Source organism: Manis javanica, chromosome 5 (genome assembly GCF_040802235.1).
Source record: "Manis javanica isolate MJ-LG chromosome 5, MJ_LKY, whole genome shotgun sequence".
In the NCBI taxonomy this organism is placed as follows: domain Eukaryota; kingdom Metazoa; phylum Chordata; class Mammalia; order Pholidota; family Manidae; genus Manis; species Manis javanica.
The window spans coordinates 159,600,946-159,618,002 of NC_133160.1; the positions used below are offsets into that span (position 1 = coordinate 159,600,946).

General features: G+C 36.0%; 1 long non-coding RNA gene across 1 annotated transcript; it reads right to left on the reverse strand.

Annotated features, from left to right (window-relative positions):
* Positions 1-1,381: 1,381 nt before the first annotated feature.
* Positions 1,382-5,442, reverse strand: LOC140849418 (uncharacterized). Its single transcript, XR_012131171.1, has 3 exons — positions 5,383-5,442; positions 3,349-3,436; positions 1,382-1,581 (listed from the first exon to the last, which is right to left on the reverse strand). It is a non-coding gene; the product is annotated as an uncharacterized lncRNA (long non-coding RNA).
* Between the last annotated feature and the right edge of the window lie 11,615 nt (positions 5,443-17,057).

Consider the following 17,057-nt stretch of genomic DNA (forward strand, 5'->3'; position numbering starts at 1 on the left):
TTGAATTTCCATGAAAAAAGAATGCCTGGGCTTAAAAATTAAAGGAGGAAAGAGCTTAGAGAACCACATGCTCTATCTTGCCAAATGTGAAAGGTTTGAAAAATAGCATGGTGTAAACAGAAATGTGGTCTCATTTCCTCGTTCCTAATGCATCAACATTTTTTATGAAAACAAAGGAATCATGCTCTACAGGAATTTTCCAATTTTCCTTATTTCCTTTAAATTTTGAATTTTACAATGGGAAATGGAGATGGCTTTTAAGGATGAGGACAAAGCATCTCATCTCCTCCAGGATCTAGACTGCAATTTCTTCTTCAGTTCAGAAAGCCCCGTATATGCCACGTCACATAGGGGCATCTCCCTGACTCCCAGCATCTAACTCATAGCCTATCACATACTTGGTGATAAATTTAAATTGTTGTTAAGTAAATACTGTACTATAGATATAGATAGATTCAAAGATAGATACATAGAGATAGATGTGTTTTAACAAACAAGTCACATGATATTGAATAGGCATTTATTTTTCTTAGCTTTCTTATGTATTTTCTATAGCACTTCAACAACAAAACTCACTCCCAGTGAGTACAAATTTTAACTATAACTGTTTATGTTACATTTTAAAATGAAACCTTTAGCACTGCATAATATTCAGTGAATATCACTTACAAAGATCCATAGTCTAGCTTCTTAGCAATTTCAATAGCAAAGGTGAATTTCATTTACAATTGATAAAATATTAAATACATTGCAAAGCACAAAAACGGTTTCTTTGAAGTTATAAACAGAAGATTATAAAGTTGTATGAGAAATCATCAAAATATTTCCTGTAGATTTTTCCCAACTTCCATTATTTTTATAGCCTGCAAGGTAATACTGATAGTTTTAGTTCTTGTAGCAGTAGTCACACTCATGATGACTTTCTTGACCTATTTTTCAGGTGGTTGCCATATGTTCGGCCTTATACATAGGTATTTTTTGATTTACCTCTCTGGCCTATCAATCATTTTATAGTGGAAAAATGTCTCTTAGAACATGCACGAGGTCCACTAAATTATCAGAAATCTATCCACAAAAAGGTGAGATTCCACATGGAGGTGGGTTATGTGGTTCAAATCAACCAAGGCAGAATTTGAGGAGTGGAGTCCAAAGTAAATATTTTTGAAATTCACAATTAGTCCAATATACATATATCTGGACCATTTCAAAGTAACTATAGACATCATGCCACTTTTCTAGCACGTGTGTTTCATCTCCTTTAATCAGGAACAGTTTCTTAAACTTCTTCATATTACATGAACTTAAGAATGCAGGCCAGATTTTCTTTTTTGCTTTTTTTACTTTTTTTGTAGCAAGTTTCTCAGGCTGAGTTTGTGTGATGCTTCCTCGTGTGATTCAGGCGATGCGCACTGGCAGATCGTACATCGAACAAAAACTGTACTGTGGCCTTAGTGCATTGTATTATAAATGATATAAATTTGGCCCATTATTGATGAAATTAACTTTGATAGCTTAACATGATGTTTGCCAGGTTTCTTCACTGTAAAATTATTATTTTATCATTTGTAATTGACAGGAGATCTGTGGGAAAATATGATGAAATTATATAAGTATACTGCTACTTATCAAACTTTTACTAACACCTTTAGCATCCATCTCTCATTCTTTATGCAACTAATTATTTCATTGATAGTTGAAAAATGATAAATTTTCTATATCTGTGATCTTCTCTGCATTTATTGGTTGGTATTCCCATATATATAAGAGCTTTCCTTTCTTTCTTTCAGTGTGGACACATGAGTTTTACAACTCATTATTTCCATTATTTATGATGCTTAAATTATAATTTGGTAATTTGGTGGTCAAAATCCATTCAAGCGATCTCCTCTCCCCTCAAGACATATCTTTGAGCACTTCCTTAAAAATTGATAATAAAGAGATAGACATTCAAATATCTGTGGCAAAAAAGAACACTGAAGCAAAAAAAACACTAAAAATTAAAATGTGCTTCAGCAGGAAAAATCTTGGTATTTTTCAAGGTATAACAAGAAATCAAGTGCTTTTAAAAGACATCCATGAGGGAGAAAGAGATGTAAGTTGGGCTGTGGAGTTGAGTAGACCAATAGGGTTTGAGGACTTTGAAAAGGAGTTGAATTTTCTTCAAACTGAAGTGAGAAGTCACTGCAAGCAAGCAGTTCTGATCTAATTAGCCTTTCTCAGGGATCACCGTGGCTACTCTCTCGATGAAGTACTAAAATAAGAGAAGAGTGAAAAAGAGGAAAATAAAGGGGCTATGGCAGAAGTTCAGAATTGTGATTAACATGATTTGGAATAGAGGAGTCACAGTGAGCAGGGAAAGAATGATAAAGTGGAAATCTATTTTATGTGTATAGCAAACTTGGCTTTAGAGGACTGGATGATGTAGGGGTTAAAAATAAGTCCTAAAAGTTTGATCTGAGTTCCTAGGTGGGTGATTGTGCCAGTAATAAAATGAGGATCAATTCAGAGGGACTAGGCCTTTGGTGGGGAGTATTCAGAAATTATATTTTGGGAAAGTTTAACTTTAAAACATTTCAGGTCTTATATATAGGAGTTTGAAGCTCACAGAAATATCTAATAGTAGAATTATAAACTTGGGAAACCCAAACCTATGCATATTATTTAAACCTGGGAACTAGATTAAGTAGGAAATATGTTGCTGTTTCTGAAAAAGATTAGTAAATATTTGCTTTATTCATTGTATTATATCAATTTGATTGCATTGAAAGGCATCATTGTTATTGTTTACTTGATAAGTTGATCCTTAATTAAGTCAGTAATAAATAATTTTGACTTTTACTTAGTTCATATATGATAGGACTATGTAAAAATAGAATTCTCAAAAAATACCAGTACTTGATGAAAGAACTAATGTCTGCTATGGTCACTGAATAGATAACTATCCAGTTATCTCTAGTATAAAAGAAAATTGACAAAATTGAAAAAATGGAAAATAGAATGAAAAAAATTCTCAAAAATTTTAAGAAAAAAGATACTGAAGAGAATTTGACAGAGGAAATAAATATTTGGAGAAAGTATTGCTGAGAATTTTCCAGAAACAGAGTAGTTTCTTGACAAAAAACAAGTATCTTAAAGGCTGGATAGCACAATGAATCTAAACCACAATTTTTAAAAAAAAATCACACCTTAATATATCTTAGTGAAAGTGCAAAGAAAAGACAACATTTTTAAGGGTAGAATACTTACAGAGCAAATGACGAATGGGCTGATAGCAGATCTTTGCACAGCACTTAAGAAGGCAGAAGGCAATGAAATACTATTTTTGGTTTGTTGACAAAATATACTTACTAGTGAAATAATGAGTGCTTTCTTCCTCTTGATGGGAAGAAGGCAAGCAATTCCACTCTTAGAACTTATCAAATATTGTACCAAACTCCTAGGCAGAGCAACAAGGAAAGTTTAAAAATAAATACAAGAAATAATCAAAAGAAAGAAGTAAAATTGTTTGTATTCATGGATGACATAGCTGTATACACAGAAAACCTAAGAATCTACAGAAAAATCTATTAGAGGTAATAAATGAATTTACGAAGTCATTGGATACAAGGTCAACATTAAAAATTCCATTACATTGCTGTATACTAAAAAATGTAAAATTGAAATTAAAAAGCAATATCATTAAGTTTAACAACAGAATCAAATATATATAGGAAGAAATCTATAATATATGTAAAATAACTACTCTGAAAACTCAAAAAAAATTGTTGAGAGAATTTCAAACTTTTGAATAATGGAGAGATGTACAAGTTAGAGAATTGGAAGACTGGATATTATTACAATGTAAATTCCAAACTGATTCAAAGTTTCAATGCAATACAAATCATAATCCTAACAGGCTGTGTGTGTGTGTGTGTGTGTGTGAATATTTGTAAGAATATTCTAAAGTTTATACTGAAATGAAAAGGACAAGTTAAATCAATCTTAAATAAAAATCCAATTTGAATATGCCCTTTTTAGTTAAGAATTAATGCATGTTATAGTAATTAAGACAGTGTGGTAATGGTATAATTATAGACAAAACACTCATGAAATGATAGTTAAGAAATAGAACAAAAAAATCTAGTCACCTGATTTATGACAGATATTAAAATTAATATTTTTTCCAACAAATAAACAATTAAGAAGAGGAATAGTCAAGCCACCAACTATAAGAAAATTTTAGAAAATGTATATATCAGACAAACATATGTTTTTTCCAATAAGAAAAAAAGAACCCAATATAAAACAGATTTCTGCAAGTCGTTCACAAAGGAGGACACACGAGTAACCAATAAGAATAAAGGTATTCAATATCATTAGTCTTCAGAAAAATGATGATCAAACTGCAATAACTAACCTTTAAAAGACTGACAATCACAACTGTTTTCAAAAATGTGGAACAACTGAAACTGTCATCTATTGCTGCTATAAGTGTAAAATGACACAAACACATTAAAAATTTACCTTGAGTAATTATTAAAGCTAAACATATATTTTAAAATTATATGTGTTAAAGTCAAAAACTGTAAACATTTATTACCTCAGTTTCCACAGGTCAGGAAACCAATAACAGTGTGATTGTTTCTTGCTCTGAGTCTGACACAAGCTACAGTTGAAAGGTTAGCTCCTCCTGTAGTCATGTCAAAGTTGGACAGAAAGATCATCTATGAAGCCTACTCACAGTACTGATGGTAGGTTTCAGAAGAGTGGCTTCCAGGATCATTCATACCACTAATGAAAGTCTTCAGAAAATCTGCTTTGAGTTCTCTCAGTTGGGCTTGTGTATAGGGTAACCCAACTGGCTTTTCCCAGAAATAAGTGAGGCATGTAATGGAGGGATGCAGGCAGATAGAGTTCAGGGCTCCTATGAGTTTCAAGGCCCTTGTAAGTTTCAAGAAGCTTCAGAGCCCTTGTAGTTGTAAGGAAGGCCCCCCTTTCCCCCCTACCACCACTTTCCTTACTGTTCTATAAGGACAGCTGTCCACTGCTTCACCCTGGATATGTCTAGCCTTGAGAAACCTTGAAAAACACAGCATGTTGTACCCATGAGTAAGGAACTAGATAAGGGCCTTGAAGGCCAGATTCCTGGCCATGAAGGCCACACACATGGGTGTTTTCAATACTTAGGTGGCCATGAATTAGCAGTATAACAGTATAAAAAGTACAGCTTTATGCAGAATAAAGTGTCTTCTTTTGAGCACCCTCCATGATAACTCCAGCCTCCTTTGCTCTTCGTGTTGCCCCAAGAACTCAACAGCAACCCCCAGGCCCTATATATGTTTCAAAGCCCTTGTAAGTTTCAAAAAGTTCCAGTCCAACTCAGACATTCAAAAGTAGACTTACTTAGATAGACCTCAGCTCTGATCGTTTTTGCTCTATGTTAGCTGATTGGTTGTGCTCTATGCAAATGAAGCATTATACTCTCAACCAACCAATAATGAGTTGTGATGTCACTAGTTCAGCTCTCTGTTCGGTCCTGGGAGGGTGGGACTTCCTCCTCTCAAGAGGTAATATAAACCCCAGACGGCACAGCCCTGATGGCATCCTCCCTCAGAGCCCCTCCTGAGTAGCAGGAGCATTCTCTTTTCACTCATTAAAAGAGCTTTGCTGGTTGCCCTGTACTGTTGTCTGCTGGCTTCCTTCTTTATTGCCTCAGAGACAGAATCCTGGGAAAAACAGAAGTGTTCTCAGCTAGTAACATAGCAATCAGAGATAGAGAGAAATCCACAGGCAGAAGACAATTTTTTTATATATTCTAATATTAGAAGAGACATCACATCATTTCTACCATATTCTGTTTCTTGGGAGCAACTCAGTAAGTCCAGCCCATGCCCAAGGGAAAGGAATTCTCAGAGGATGCTCCCCAGGAACTGAGATTAATGGGGGCCATCTTAGAACTTGCTTTACAACAACTATCAAATGGCACAACAGTTTTAGTCCTAAGAGTCCAAGAGAAATTAATGCATATGTCCACTCAAAGAGCAGGAACAAAAACGTTCAAAATGGTTTTATTCATAATAGCTAATAGCTGGAAAAACCTGAATATTTACCAAAAAGAGAATAGATAAATGTTGTGTTATATACATAAAATAGAAATCTGCAAAGCAGTAAAAGAAGAACATAAACAACGTGAATGAATCTCTCAGATACTATGTTGAATGAAGAGTCCAAATACCATATAAAATATAATATCCTATACTAGAGATAGACATGCTTTTTGAAGGAATCAGCAACAGTGTTCATCTCTGAAAGATGCATTTAGTCTGGGAGTGGACAAAAAAGGGATGCTTTAAGGTACTAGTATGTTCTATATCTTGGTTTCAGTAATAGTATAGCTGGTGTATACATATATAAAGATTCATTTAACTTAATGTTTAAAATTACTGAACTTTATAAAATATACTATGTAAGTATATATGTGTGTATATATATATATATATATATATATATATATATATATATATAACTTATTAAACATATTGCCACTTTGAGAGGACTTAGTAACATCCACAAAGATAGCTTCAAACTCATAGTATACCTCTGCAAGAAGATTACAAAGAGTTAAGGGAGTTTGTAAAATTAATGAAAAGTTGAGATTAGGAATTGTGGGAAAAAAAAGTCCCTGAAATCTTAAAAACATAAAAACATTGCACAAATTTGGTAGCAATTTAAAAATTGCACATAATATTACCAAAAATGAGTTCTGAATCATTAAGTAATTTTTGAACAATTTCTTACTTGGTAGCTATTACTGACTGTAGTATAGAATAAAATACGAATTGAGAAATACTTTCATATCAACTTCATGGTTATTATGAAGAGGAAATAACAATTGCAAAGCTTAATATATATGTTTAATGGTCAGTAAAGATCAATATTTGATAATGATTTCTACCAGTGTATAATCACAGGGATTTTCCTTAAACTATTTGATGACTATTTTCTCATATGTTAAATGAGTGGTTTAAACTTGAATACACATTTCTCCAAAAAAAGATTTAGTTATGGCCAACAACCACATGAAAGGATACTCAGCATTATTAGGGATTAGAAAAATGGAAATCAAAACCATTCCATACCCATTTGAATGACTTGTATTAAAAAAACAGAAACTAAAACTAAAAGAAGTGTTGGCAAGGAACAGAAAAAGTGGAATCCTTTTACATTGATGGTAGGAGTGTAAATGGCTGCAACAGCTGTGATTTGATGGTTCCTTCATAAATTAAATATAGAATTACCATATGACCCAGCAATCCACTACTAGGTATGTACCCCGAAGAATTGAAAACCGGCATTCGAATAAATATTTGTACACATATGTTCATAACACTGTCCTCAATAGCCAAAAAGTGGAAAGAGCCAAAATATACATCAACAGATAAATGGATGAACAAAATGCATATTCCCATACAATAGAATATTATTCAGCCAAAAAAAAAGGAATGAAGCACTGGTATCTGCTACAATGCAGAAGAACCTTAAATATATGTTAGGTGAAAGGAGCCTTGCAGGAAAGGGTTCTGAGACAAACTTTATCATTGTTACATTGCCTGTGGTATTGGAGAAATAAATAATGGATACCACTTAATGATCACATATTTTGTAACAGAAGGGTTCTTGGAGAAACAGACTCATCCATGGCTTTTTCAGATAGATGATATTTGAAAATACAATGTAAGTTGATGAAAGCAAGAGAGCTGTGGGCCTGAGCATGGTGTTTTCATGGAGAGGAACACAACTGACCTCACTAGAATTTTTGAATTCTTCCTAGATTCAAACAGGGTTGAAAAATTGGTTCTTCAAGTGGCATGATCAGAAGGTAGATTAGAATTCAGCTGTCTAAAATGTAAAAATACTTTTTCAATAATAAATTCATATTGCTCTCAAACAGCACAGCCCAACAGAACACTCTGTGATTAACATAGTTCTGTCTATAGCTATATTGTCCAATATGGTAGCCACTAGCTATCTGTGACTATTAAGCTCCAGAAATGTGACTAGAAAAAAAATAACTGAATTTTTTTGTTTTAGTCAACTTTAATTTTTCTAACTCCACTTAGGTGACCTTGACTCAATTTTAATTAATTTAACTGGCCACATGGAGCTAGCAGCTACCATTTTGTACAGTCCCACTCTGTTCCTCACCCTACTGAAAATACTTGAATAATATCATTTTGGTGTATTTTATTTTTAATTAAATTAAAATGTATCTGCTTTTGATGTACCTGATCTCTTCCAGTTTAAACCCATTCAGTTTAACCTGTCTCTTCCACTTAAACCCATTTTAAGTCTTTCTGAATTTATTCTCAAGACTGATAGTATCTATCTCTCTTCTCCAATTCTGTCTTTAAGATTGCATCCAAGAGTTGGGAGGCAGTGGGAATGTGAGGACTGTGCCTCATAATATTGTGAGGATGTCCTTGGGTCCTTGTCTGGTGTGTGTCACTACCCTTTGTCTCTTGACCTTGCTCTCTATTCTCCTGAGGCTTTTGTTTTGTAACTAGCTCTAGTCTGTGTTCTATAACTCGTTCCTCTGGTCATCTAGAGGCCTGCCTGGTGGTGTATTTGCTGAGCAGTGGTAGCTCTTCCATCCCTTATCGATCATGCTGATACCTGCATTGAACCCCAGTGGATCTTGCCTCTGCTTGTGTTGAGTGATCATCCTCAGACTCTCAGGACTATTCATGTCCACTGTTCCTCACAAAGTAACCAATTCTTCACTCATAGGAATAAAGAAATCTCAGCTGCTTTTACCACAGAGGTGTGCACACTTCCCTGAGGAAGCGCTGGGGCCCCTGCCTCGGGCCTCTCTGGCCTTTGCACCTTTATGACTCCCAGGCCATGAGTAGCAGGATTCTCCCAGAAACTGCCAGAATCTCCAGGCTAGATCAGGAAGCAGGGAACCAGCATGAAAGTTTTGCTTCCAAAACTTCCTAAAAACTCTTGATGTTTTTGGCAAGAGAAGATCATGATTACGTCTTCTGCCTCCTCCACCTCAGCTACCCTCGCCAGTCTTAGAAGGACTTTGCCAGGGTGTGGTGAATCTTTCATTTTAAAGCTTGCAGCTCCCCTAGTGCTTGGCTTCCTCTGAGATTAATACTCTATGTTTTGGGTGTCCATATATGAAAATTCAAGAAACCCCTTTGTTTGATTTGAAAACATGGCTGAAACCTTTGCCATTGGGCTTTTATACAAGTTGAGGTTTTTATAAAAGACTCAGAGATGTGCTGCCGGAAATCTTCATCAAGGAAAGAGTTGTAGCCCGAGCTGTCAGCAACAGCCTCAGCTTCAGGGACCTGCCTACCCAGCATGGCATCCGTGGCCGGCACACAAACCCCTGGGGGCTTTACCCCCACAGCTCCCTGAAGCGTGACCTTTCCAAGGCTATCCCTGACCTCACGACAATTCCGCATCTCCCTCTGCCTGCTCTTTCCCGCTCATTCTTTTGCGCAGGTGTGAATCTGTAATAAATTTCTCACAGGCTAAACTCCAGCTCAACATCTGCTTCCAAAGAACTCAACCTGGGGCATTTAGTCTGAAGTTCAAAGCTGAGCATTCATTTTTTTTTATTTTTTCACTAGGCAGTATGTGCCTGCCTCTCATCTAAGACAATAAACTGAATCACCTTTGTCTCATCTTAATTGCATGATGATTTTTAAAAAGAAAAATACTTTGAATGGTATTTCAAAACATTACCCTGCTGTCCTCCTTTCCTCAGCTCCATTGACCCTGGGGGAATTGAACTAAGAAATGTGACTTATCATCAAAAAACTTCTGGAGTAACTAACGAATGACTTCCAGAAGAAAATAAGAGTCAAAACCACAGAACGTAAATGCATTCACCCATGCTTTTCATAGCCCTAGCATACCAAAATCCATATCTAAAAAAATTTTGAAAATTTCCCTTAAAAATTTCCCTAGTCATGTATTAATAATTTAAAATTAACACAGGAGCAAAATTTTATCCACTGTGACATTTTCTTTCTCCAACCAAAGAATTGTTTCTCAGGAGAAATATAGGTATGTTTTATGATTTCCTTTCATTTGCATCTTATACACACTAGGACCATTGGCTGATTTCTGCTTTCTCTGCATATAAATTCTCCCATGTTTGGGTAAAAGTGTTCATGAGGTGCACTGCCCAGGAGGAACTGTGGAAGTTGTGAAGCTTGTGTACCCAGTGCTGTCAAGGAATAAACGTTTCTATGCAATAAATCATTCAAATTGCCAAAGGCACAGTTTCAAGTGTTAGAAATTTGTAAAATTTTCTTAGATGAAACATGTCTAAAAAACATTACAGACTTTTTTCTCTCAAGTCTAACCCATTGCTCATAGTTTGCTGTAGAGGCCATATTTGGAAGATTAATGATACCAAGGATGTTCCAGACTATTTGCCCCAATGTAAGCCATCCCAGGACTGTCTTCCTTCCAAATTAGCCAACCAGCTGACACTCCTTAATGCTCTTATTTTATGTGAGCACAGCAGTTCTATCTCCTGATGAAATCTAAATCATATTTTAATTTTTTAAGTGGTTAACTTCATGTATACAACTTGATAAGTTTGAAGATAAGTGTATACCCATGAAACCATCACCACAATGAATGCCATAAGCATATCACCTCTGAGAGTTTCCTCTCACCTTATTTTCTATTTTTCTTATTTTTTGGTATAAAAGCATTTAGCATAAGCTCTCCCATGTAGGCACATTAAGTATACAATATACTATGGTTAACTGAAGGCACTGTGCAGTACAGTATACCTCTAGAACTTACCCATCTTGCATAACTGAAACTTTCTACCCTTTGACTAGTACCCATTTCCCCCAGACCCTGGCACCCACCATTCTACCTTCTGTTTCTCTGAATAAACTATTCTAGATTCCATTATAAGTGGTGTCCTATACTGTGTGTCCCTCTGTGTCTGACTTACTTCACTTAAAACCCTTCAGGTTCATCCATGTTACCACAAATGGCAGGATTTCCTTCTTTTTTCAATGCTGAATAATATTCCTTTAGATGTATGTAGCACATTTTCTTTATCCTTTCATCCACTGGTGAACTTTTAGGTTGCTTCCATGTCTTGGCTATTGTGAGTAACCAAACTAATAAGAGGTAATGTACAAAATGTGTTAAAATGTTTTAGACTAGGGTTTCTGCCTTTCTCTGGTCAGGTTATCTCTGATACATGGCTAGCTCTGTAATTGATACATACATCACTCCAACTGCTTCTCCAGTACCTCAAACTATCCCTCACTACCTGCTCCATGCCTTTGTGCTAGATGTTTTCTTTCCTTCCTATCCCAAAGTCAGAGGAATGGGGTGCCAGTGAACCACACATCTGTAAGTCATTTACCATGCGCCCACATGCTTCCCAGGTTCTAAGCTATTGGCATTGGATGTACTCTCCCATCTTCCAAGTCCCATGATTTTATGAGTTGTTTAAAGACTGTCTTCTGAAAATAGGTGGATGTCTGGCCAATGGGTTTCAACCCTGGGGCAAGTTCACTCTTGACTTGGTGAGACCAAAAAATGACAATGGGCCATTCCTGGGGTGAAAGTGTTTACACCCAGCTTTATTCTCACAGTGGCAGGTGAAGCACTAAAATCTCATCCGCCTCAGGGCAAGTCTGCACGCAGCAAGCCGGCCTCTGCCTCCAGGCCTCTCCGCCCTCGTCTCAGTCTCTGTCCTCAGCACTGCCACCACTCAAGCCTCTTTCTCCTGCAGCTGTGCAGCCCAGCGCACTGGGCGAAGCTCTTTATGTAGAGTGAATAATAACAAATTGCCCACGTGTGTGCAGTGAGCTAGCCGACCGGGGTCAGGTGAGAATCCCAGCCATAGAAACTTTGACTTTCTCTACAGTCGAGTTTCAGGAATGCAAAATTAGATGTTCTTTCTCCATACTTTGATTTTCTCTCACGCAACTTTCCTCTTACTTGCTGTCCTTTATTACTCCCTGAACCAGTGTGTTCTGCTATCGGCTATTCTCACATTTTGTTCACGACAGGATACACTTCTAGCAACATCAGGTTGGGAGCAAAGGCAACCAAAACAAACAAAAAAGTAATAAAATCATGTGGGCAAAAATCACATCCCCAGAATAAAGCACCTGGATGCTGTGGTGGTTCACATATATTCACGTGCCTACATCTGCCGCTCCTGTGTGTGTTACGTGGTGTATTTCAGCTGACAGTCACCCTTTGTTTCCACCTGTAGAGCTTCTACTTACCCCAGGTTCTATGTTTATCTACTCATAGTTTTCAGCATGGCTCACTTGTGGGTGTTTCTGACACTGCACCTTTCATCTGAGAGCCTCCATTCTTATTTCTCAAATATTTTTATACCCATTTCTAACTCTGGACCTAAATGTATACATTTTCTTTACATAAGCCTTGCTTGTGGACATTCACACTTTATAAACTTCATTTCTCTGAAGTCTTCCATGAAACTAAACTGAAGTATCATCTGATTCTTTTTTGAGACTTAATTTTTTCTCTGTGTGGCCTAAAAAACAAGCCATAAATCTCCTGTTGTACAAAATACTGCCAATATTTGTTACCTGATTATCTGTAACTTATTTCTGATCACCTTGACTTCACTAGATACATGCCTTGTTGATTACTCCGGCCAACTCACAGTACTAGTCCAATCTGGCCATTTTATTTTTCTAGATTTCTTTTTCTCACTCATTTCATACTCAGGCTTTTTCTGTCTACATATTTTTGGTAGGACATGCTGCTGACCACAAAAATGGCCTTTGTTAAAATACATCATCCTTTGTTCATGATAATTTGTTTGGATTTACTTTTAAAAATACATCTTTGCTTAAATCCATTCCTCATTTAATTAATGTTCTTTCTTCCTTAGACCAGAAATGGTACAAAGTGTAAAAACATGTAGAATACAAGATACTAACATTTCTTATATTTTCACTGCTGTCTGTCCAAGCCATGGAATCAAATGATTAAGTACTTTTAATCCATTTAGATTAACAAACAAGAGTGAAGCTCAACTGTACATGAGTTATTGCACCTGTTCTGGGGACTGAGAGATAAAACAGAGCTTCTCCTCTACAGGAAGATCACAGTGCAGAGGGGGAAGAAGGTATGTGAAACAATTATTGCAATAGCCTGTCGTAACTAATATTATAGAGGTAAGAACAGTTCCCAGGTAAGTCTAGTATTGGCAGGGATGGGGGGCAAATAAATTGGAAAACAATCATCACTTCTTTACTCTTTCTGAATGTACTGCCACCTGTTTGTACCCATTCTGCTTTTTTGTTGAAAGATAGCATAGTTTCTGAAGAAAAATGCATGCCTTCTTCTAACTCAGGGACCAAAATAGGTTTACCTAAACCAGTTTACAAATGTTCTTCTACTATTTCTGTTCCTCTTGTCTTCTGATTTCTATTTACTTGGTAGCAGCACTAATTTAATGGCAGGCTCACACCTTGATGGACATTTTACCTTGTGCCATTCCCAGGGCTTTGCTAATTCCAATTTGCTTTCCCATTTGTTATTTGTTGGGTAACTGCATGCCCCCCAAACTACATGTAGTAAAATAAAAGCCCATTATACTGTTTTATGATGAAAAGCAAATAATGCTTAACATGTTTCATATTCATCTGAATAATTTCCTTATGTTTCCATCATTTGGCAACAGGGAATTTCTTTCACACTGAAAACCTGTTCCCTGGCTTCTCAAACACTGTCTAGCTCTGGGACCCTTCTGACCTCAACAGTCTGTTCCATTGCTGCTAAAACAGTGCTTTTCAAGGAAGAAAATATGTTGTGGTCTATTCTTTCACTGTTCTATGTATGAAGTCTTAATTATCCAATGAAATTATACATATATATTAGGAGAAAGAGGACCTTTCTCAAGTATCATCTGTTTCTTTTCTATTGTCTTGTCAGTCTAACAAACTGTTTTCAGAATATGAACTTAGTGCTAATTAGATCCCGTCAAAGATCTTACAATATGCCAGTTCAAGTTCATTGACCTTTTCTGTGGTAAGGTTTTAAGGCAGTTTATGCATTTTAAAAGCCAGCACATTGCACAGTAACCATTTTAGTATTTGTGAATCAGCCAGAATGTGTTTTGTATCCTCCACGATGCTTTGAAAAATGATCAACCCCACCCATCACTTCATCTCTCATATTTTATGATTTGTTTTTGAGATTTGGAACACTCTGATACACACTGAATAGCAAAAGGCAAGTCTTTTACATTAGAAGTGAGCTAAAATCTATTCATATCAAACAACTAGAAAAGTCAGTGGTATAATGCTATTTTTTGGCAGATTTTTTCATGATGAATACATGTGAATTAGTTACCTTATTGGCAGGGCCTTGAAAGGACTGTAATTTAGAGGTTAGACATGTCTTGTATTGTAGATTTTGGAATAGCATGCAATGAGGTGAACAGTTTATTATGAAGCTTTAACAGAGTATATTAAGCATTCAGAAGACTAATTCCTTTCATGGCCTTGATAATAAATCCACTTTTCTCATGCAGTGAATTCACTTGAGATTCACAGTCTCCTCGTAAACCTTGTAGTAAATGTTCAACCTCAGATTTCAAATGCTGTAGTAGTTTTTATGATAATAAATGTTATTATCCCTATGGGATTGTGAATTTGGTGATCATACATAGTGCTCCAGTTAGAGAGACTTTACCTCCCACATACAATATATGGAAGTCTTGTTAGAGTGTTTGCCTACCTAAATTCAGCAAGATTACTTTTAAATACACATACGCATCTTGCATTTCTAAGCAAATGGATGGAGTTTTTCTTCGCCTTAGTATGATTAACTCTTAAACCAAGCAATAATTGAAAATTTTTTTGGAGTGCAGCCTTTGCTATGTTTCATTAAATTAGGGTGAATTTTACTGTGAAATATTTTAACGTCTAATAAATGCTAAGAACATTTAAGAGTATTTTGATTTTAAATAATGCTCTTTCTGTTTTTTTTAATTTCTAAAAGAATGTAACAGTTGAGGATTCTACTATAAAATCTGAAGTTTTAGGTGCAGTTTTCAGTAAGATGACAAAGAAATAATAACAAAAAGATGTCTGAGTTATACCTGAGTGATGTCTCACATGGTCTAAGAATTCATGTGCCTACATCAAAAGAAATTAATATAAAACCAATGGCACTCAAAAGAAATCCTTTGAATGCTGATAATATTCTTAAAGCCTGTAAAACAACTGCCCTGGGATTTAGTACATCATATAACCCAATTACTAAATAAGCAATGAGAAAATATGAGAAACAAAATCCAATTCAAAATATATCTTGAATGCTTACCAAGTGCAAGATTATTATGATCAAAGACTAGTATGATTGATAGCTTTAAGAATAGCCTAAACAATAAAACAAAAATTAAACAGTTTATTAAAACACACAAGGCAAACACAACAAGAACAACAAAATAATAAAATAAGGGGTTTTGTCTTGTTCTTGCTCTTTGTCTAATGTAGATTGCCAGGGGGTCTCTTTGTATCACATCCAGTCAGGGACATTCTGATCGCTATTCCATCCCCATGTAACTGTTCACGATGGCAGGTGAAGGGACAACTGTAGTTTCACACTATGATTAAATACACTGTCCCAGAATGACCTATGCAATTTCTACCTAAAACTCACTGGTGAAAATAATCCCATGGCCGCCCCTAACTCAGTAGGAACAGGAACATACAGTCTTCTTATGATCCCAGTGAGCACTGGTGACATATGTCCTACGCACACTTGCCCCCATCCTGAAGGTTAATCAGTACAGGCAGACATGGACATGAGCGCGGCCACTGAATCATTCATGGGAGGAGGCACTTCTTAATGACAGCAAAGGTATCAGGAGACAGTTAATTTTGAATGTAACCCTCAAAAAGGATAAATGTTTTACTGGAAAAGAAAAAGGAAAGGTAAGCCTGAAATGAAAATATGCTTTCCAGGAGACAAAGATTATTTATATTTTCATGGCTTCATTCTTGTCTCAGGACATGTATCTTTTTTTCTTACCGAGAACAATTTCTGCCACTGCATAGTGGCATTCTTGTTTAAAAGTTAGTCTCTACCTGGTTAGACTTTGAGACACCACTTGATGTCTTTAACAAAATGAAGCTACAATTTTCATGTAGAATGCATATTAATTTCAGAAAGCAGTGAAAAGATATTGAGGGATTGATAAACTATAAATTCGTTATTGAAAATGCAAAAATATTGGTAGTATTCATGGCCATGATTTTATTGTGTTAGTCATTTTCTGGAAAATACAAGCTGGGGAGATGGGTAATAAAGGATTTTAACCCCAACTAAATCAGACGAGCCTCAAGCAATATATAAACTGTATGATTTTTATCTTCAAGAGGTCCACATTTACTTTTTAATGTCTCTTTCTATCAGCAACAGCTATAAATGTAAGACATTTGACTTCAGCTGTAGAACATTAGAGTTGAAGGTGCCTAGGGATGACACTGCCTTTGGCAGTCCAGACACTTAACCCCTCACTGTTTGGTTCCAGTCATTCACATCTACACAAAAATCCCTAGAAATGTCAGGTTCCTTGTTGCCTAGCCTCTCCACATGCAGTTTTTCACGACTTGGGTTAATTTCCCCAGCCCTTCTAACTAACTCCTAAGACCAATTCAGAGCTTGGTATAGGTAATATATTATTAGAGGGACCCTCCTTGACCCCCAAGCCTGGCTAAGATGCTGACCACTAAATCTCTCAACAACCACCATGTACATACCAATTTTCACCTGGTATTTCACTTTTCTGTATATTTGTTGCCTCCCCAGTTGGACTACACACATCCAGAGAAAGGTGAGAATGTTAGCGCTTATTACATCCCTGGAACCTGACACTAATATTTATAGTGCTCAAAATATCCAATGACAATGGATGAGATACATTAATATTCTGTGTAGTATTACCTCTGAAGGCACACTATCACTTCATTCATTTCCTCCTTTGATGTATAATCATTATTAATCAATGCCATTCTATTGGATAAGGGTTA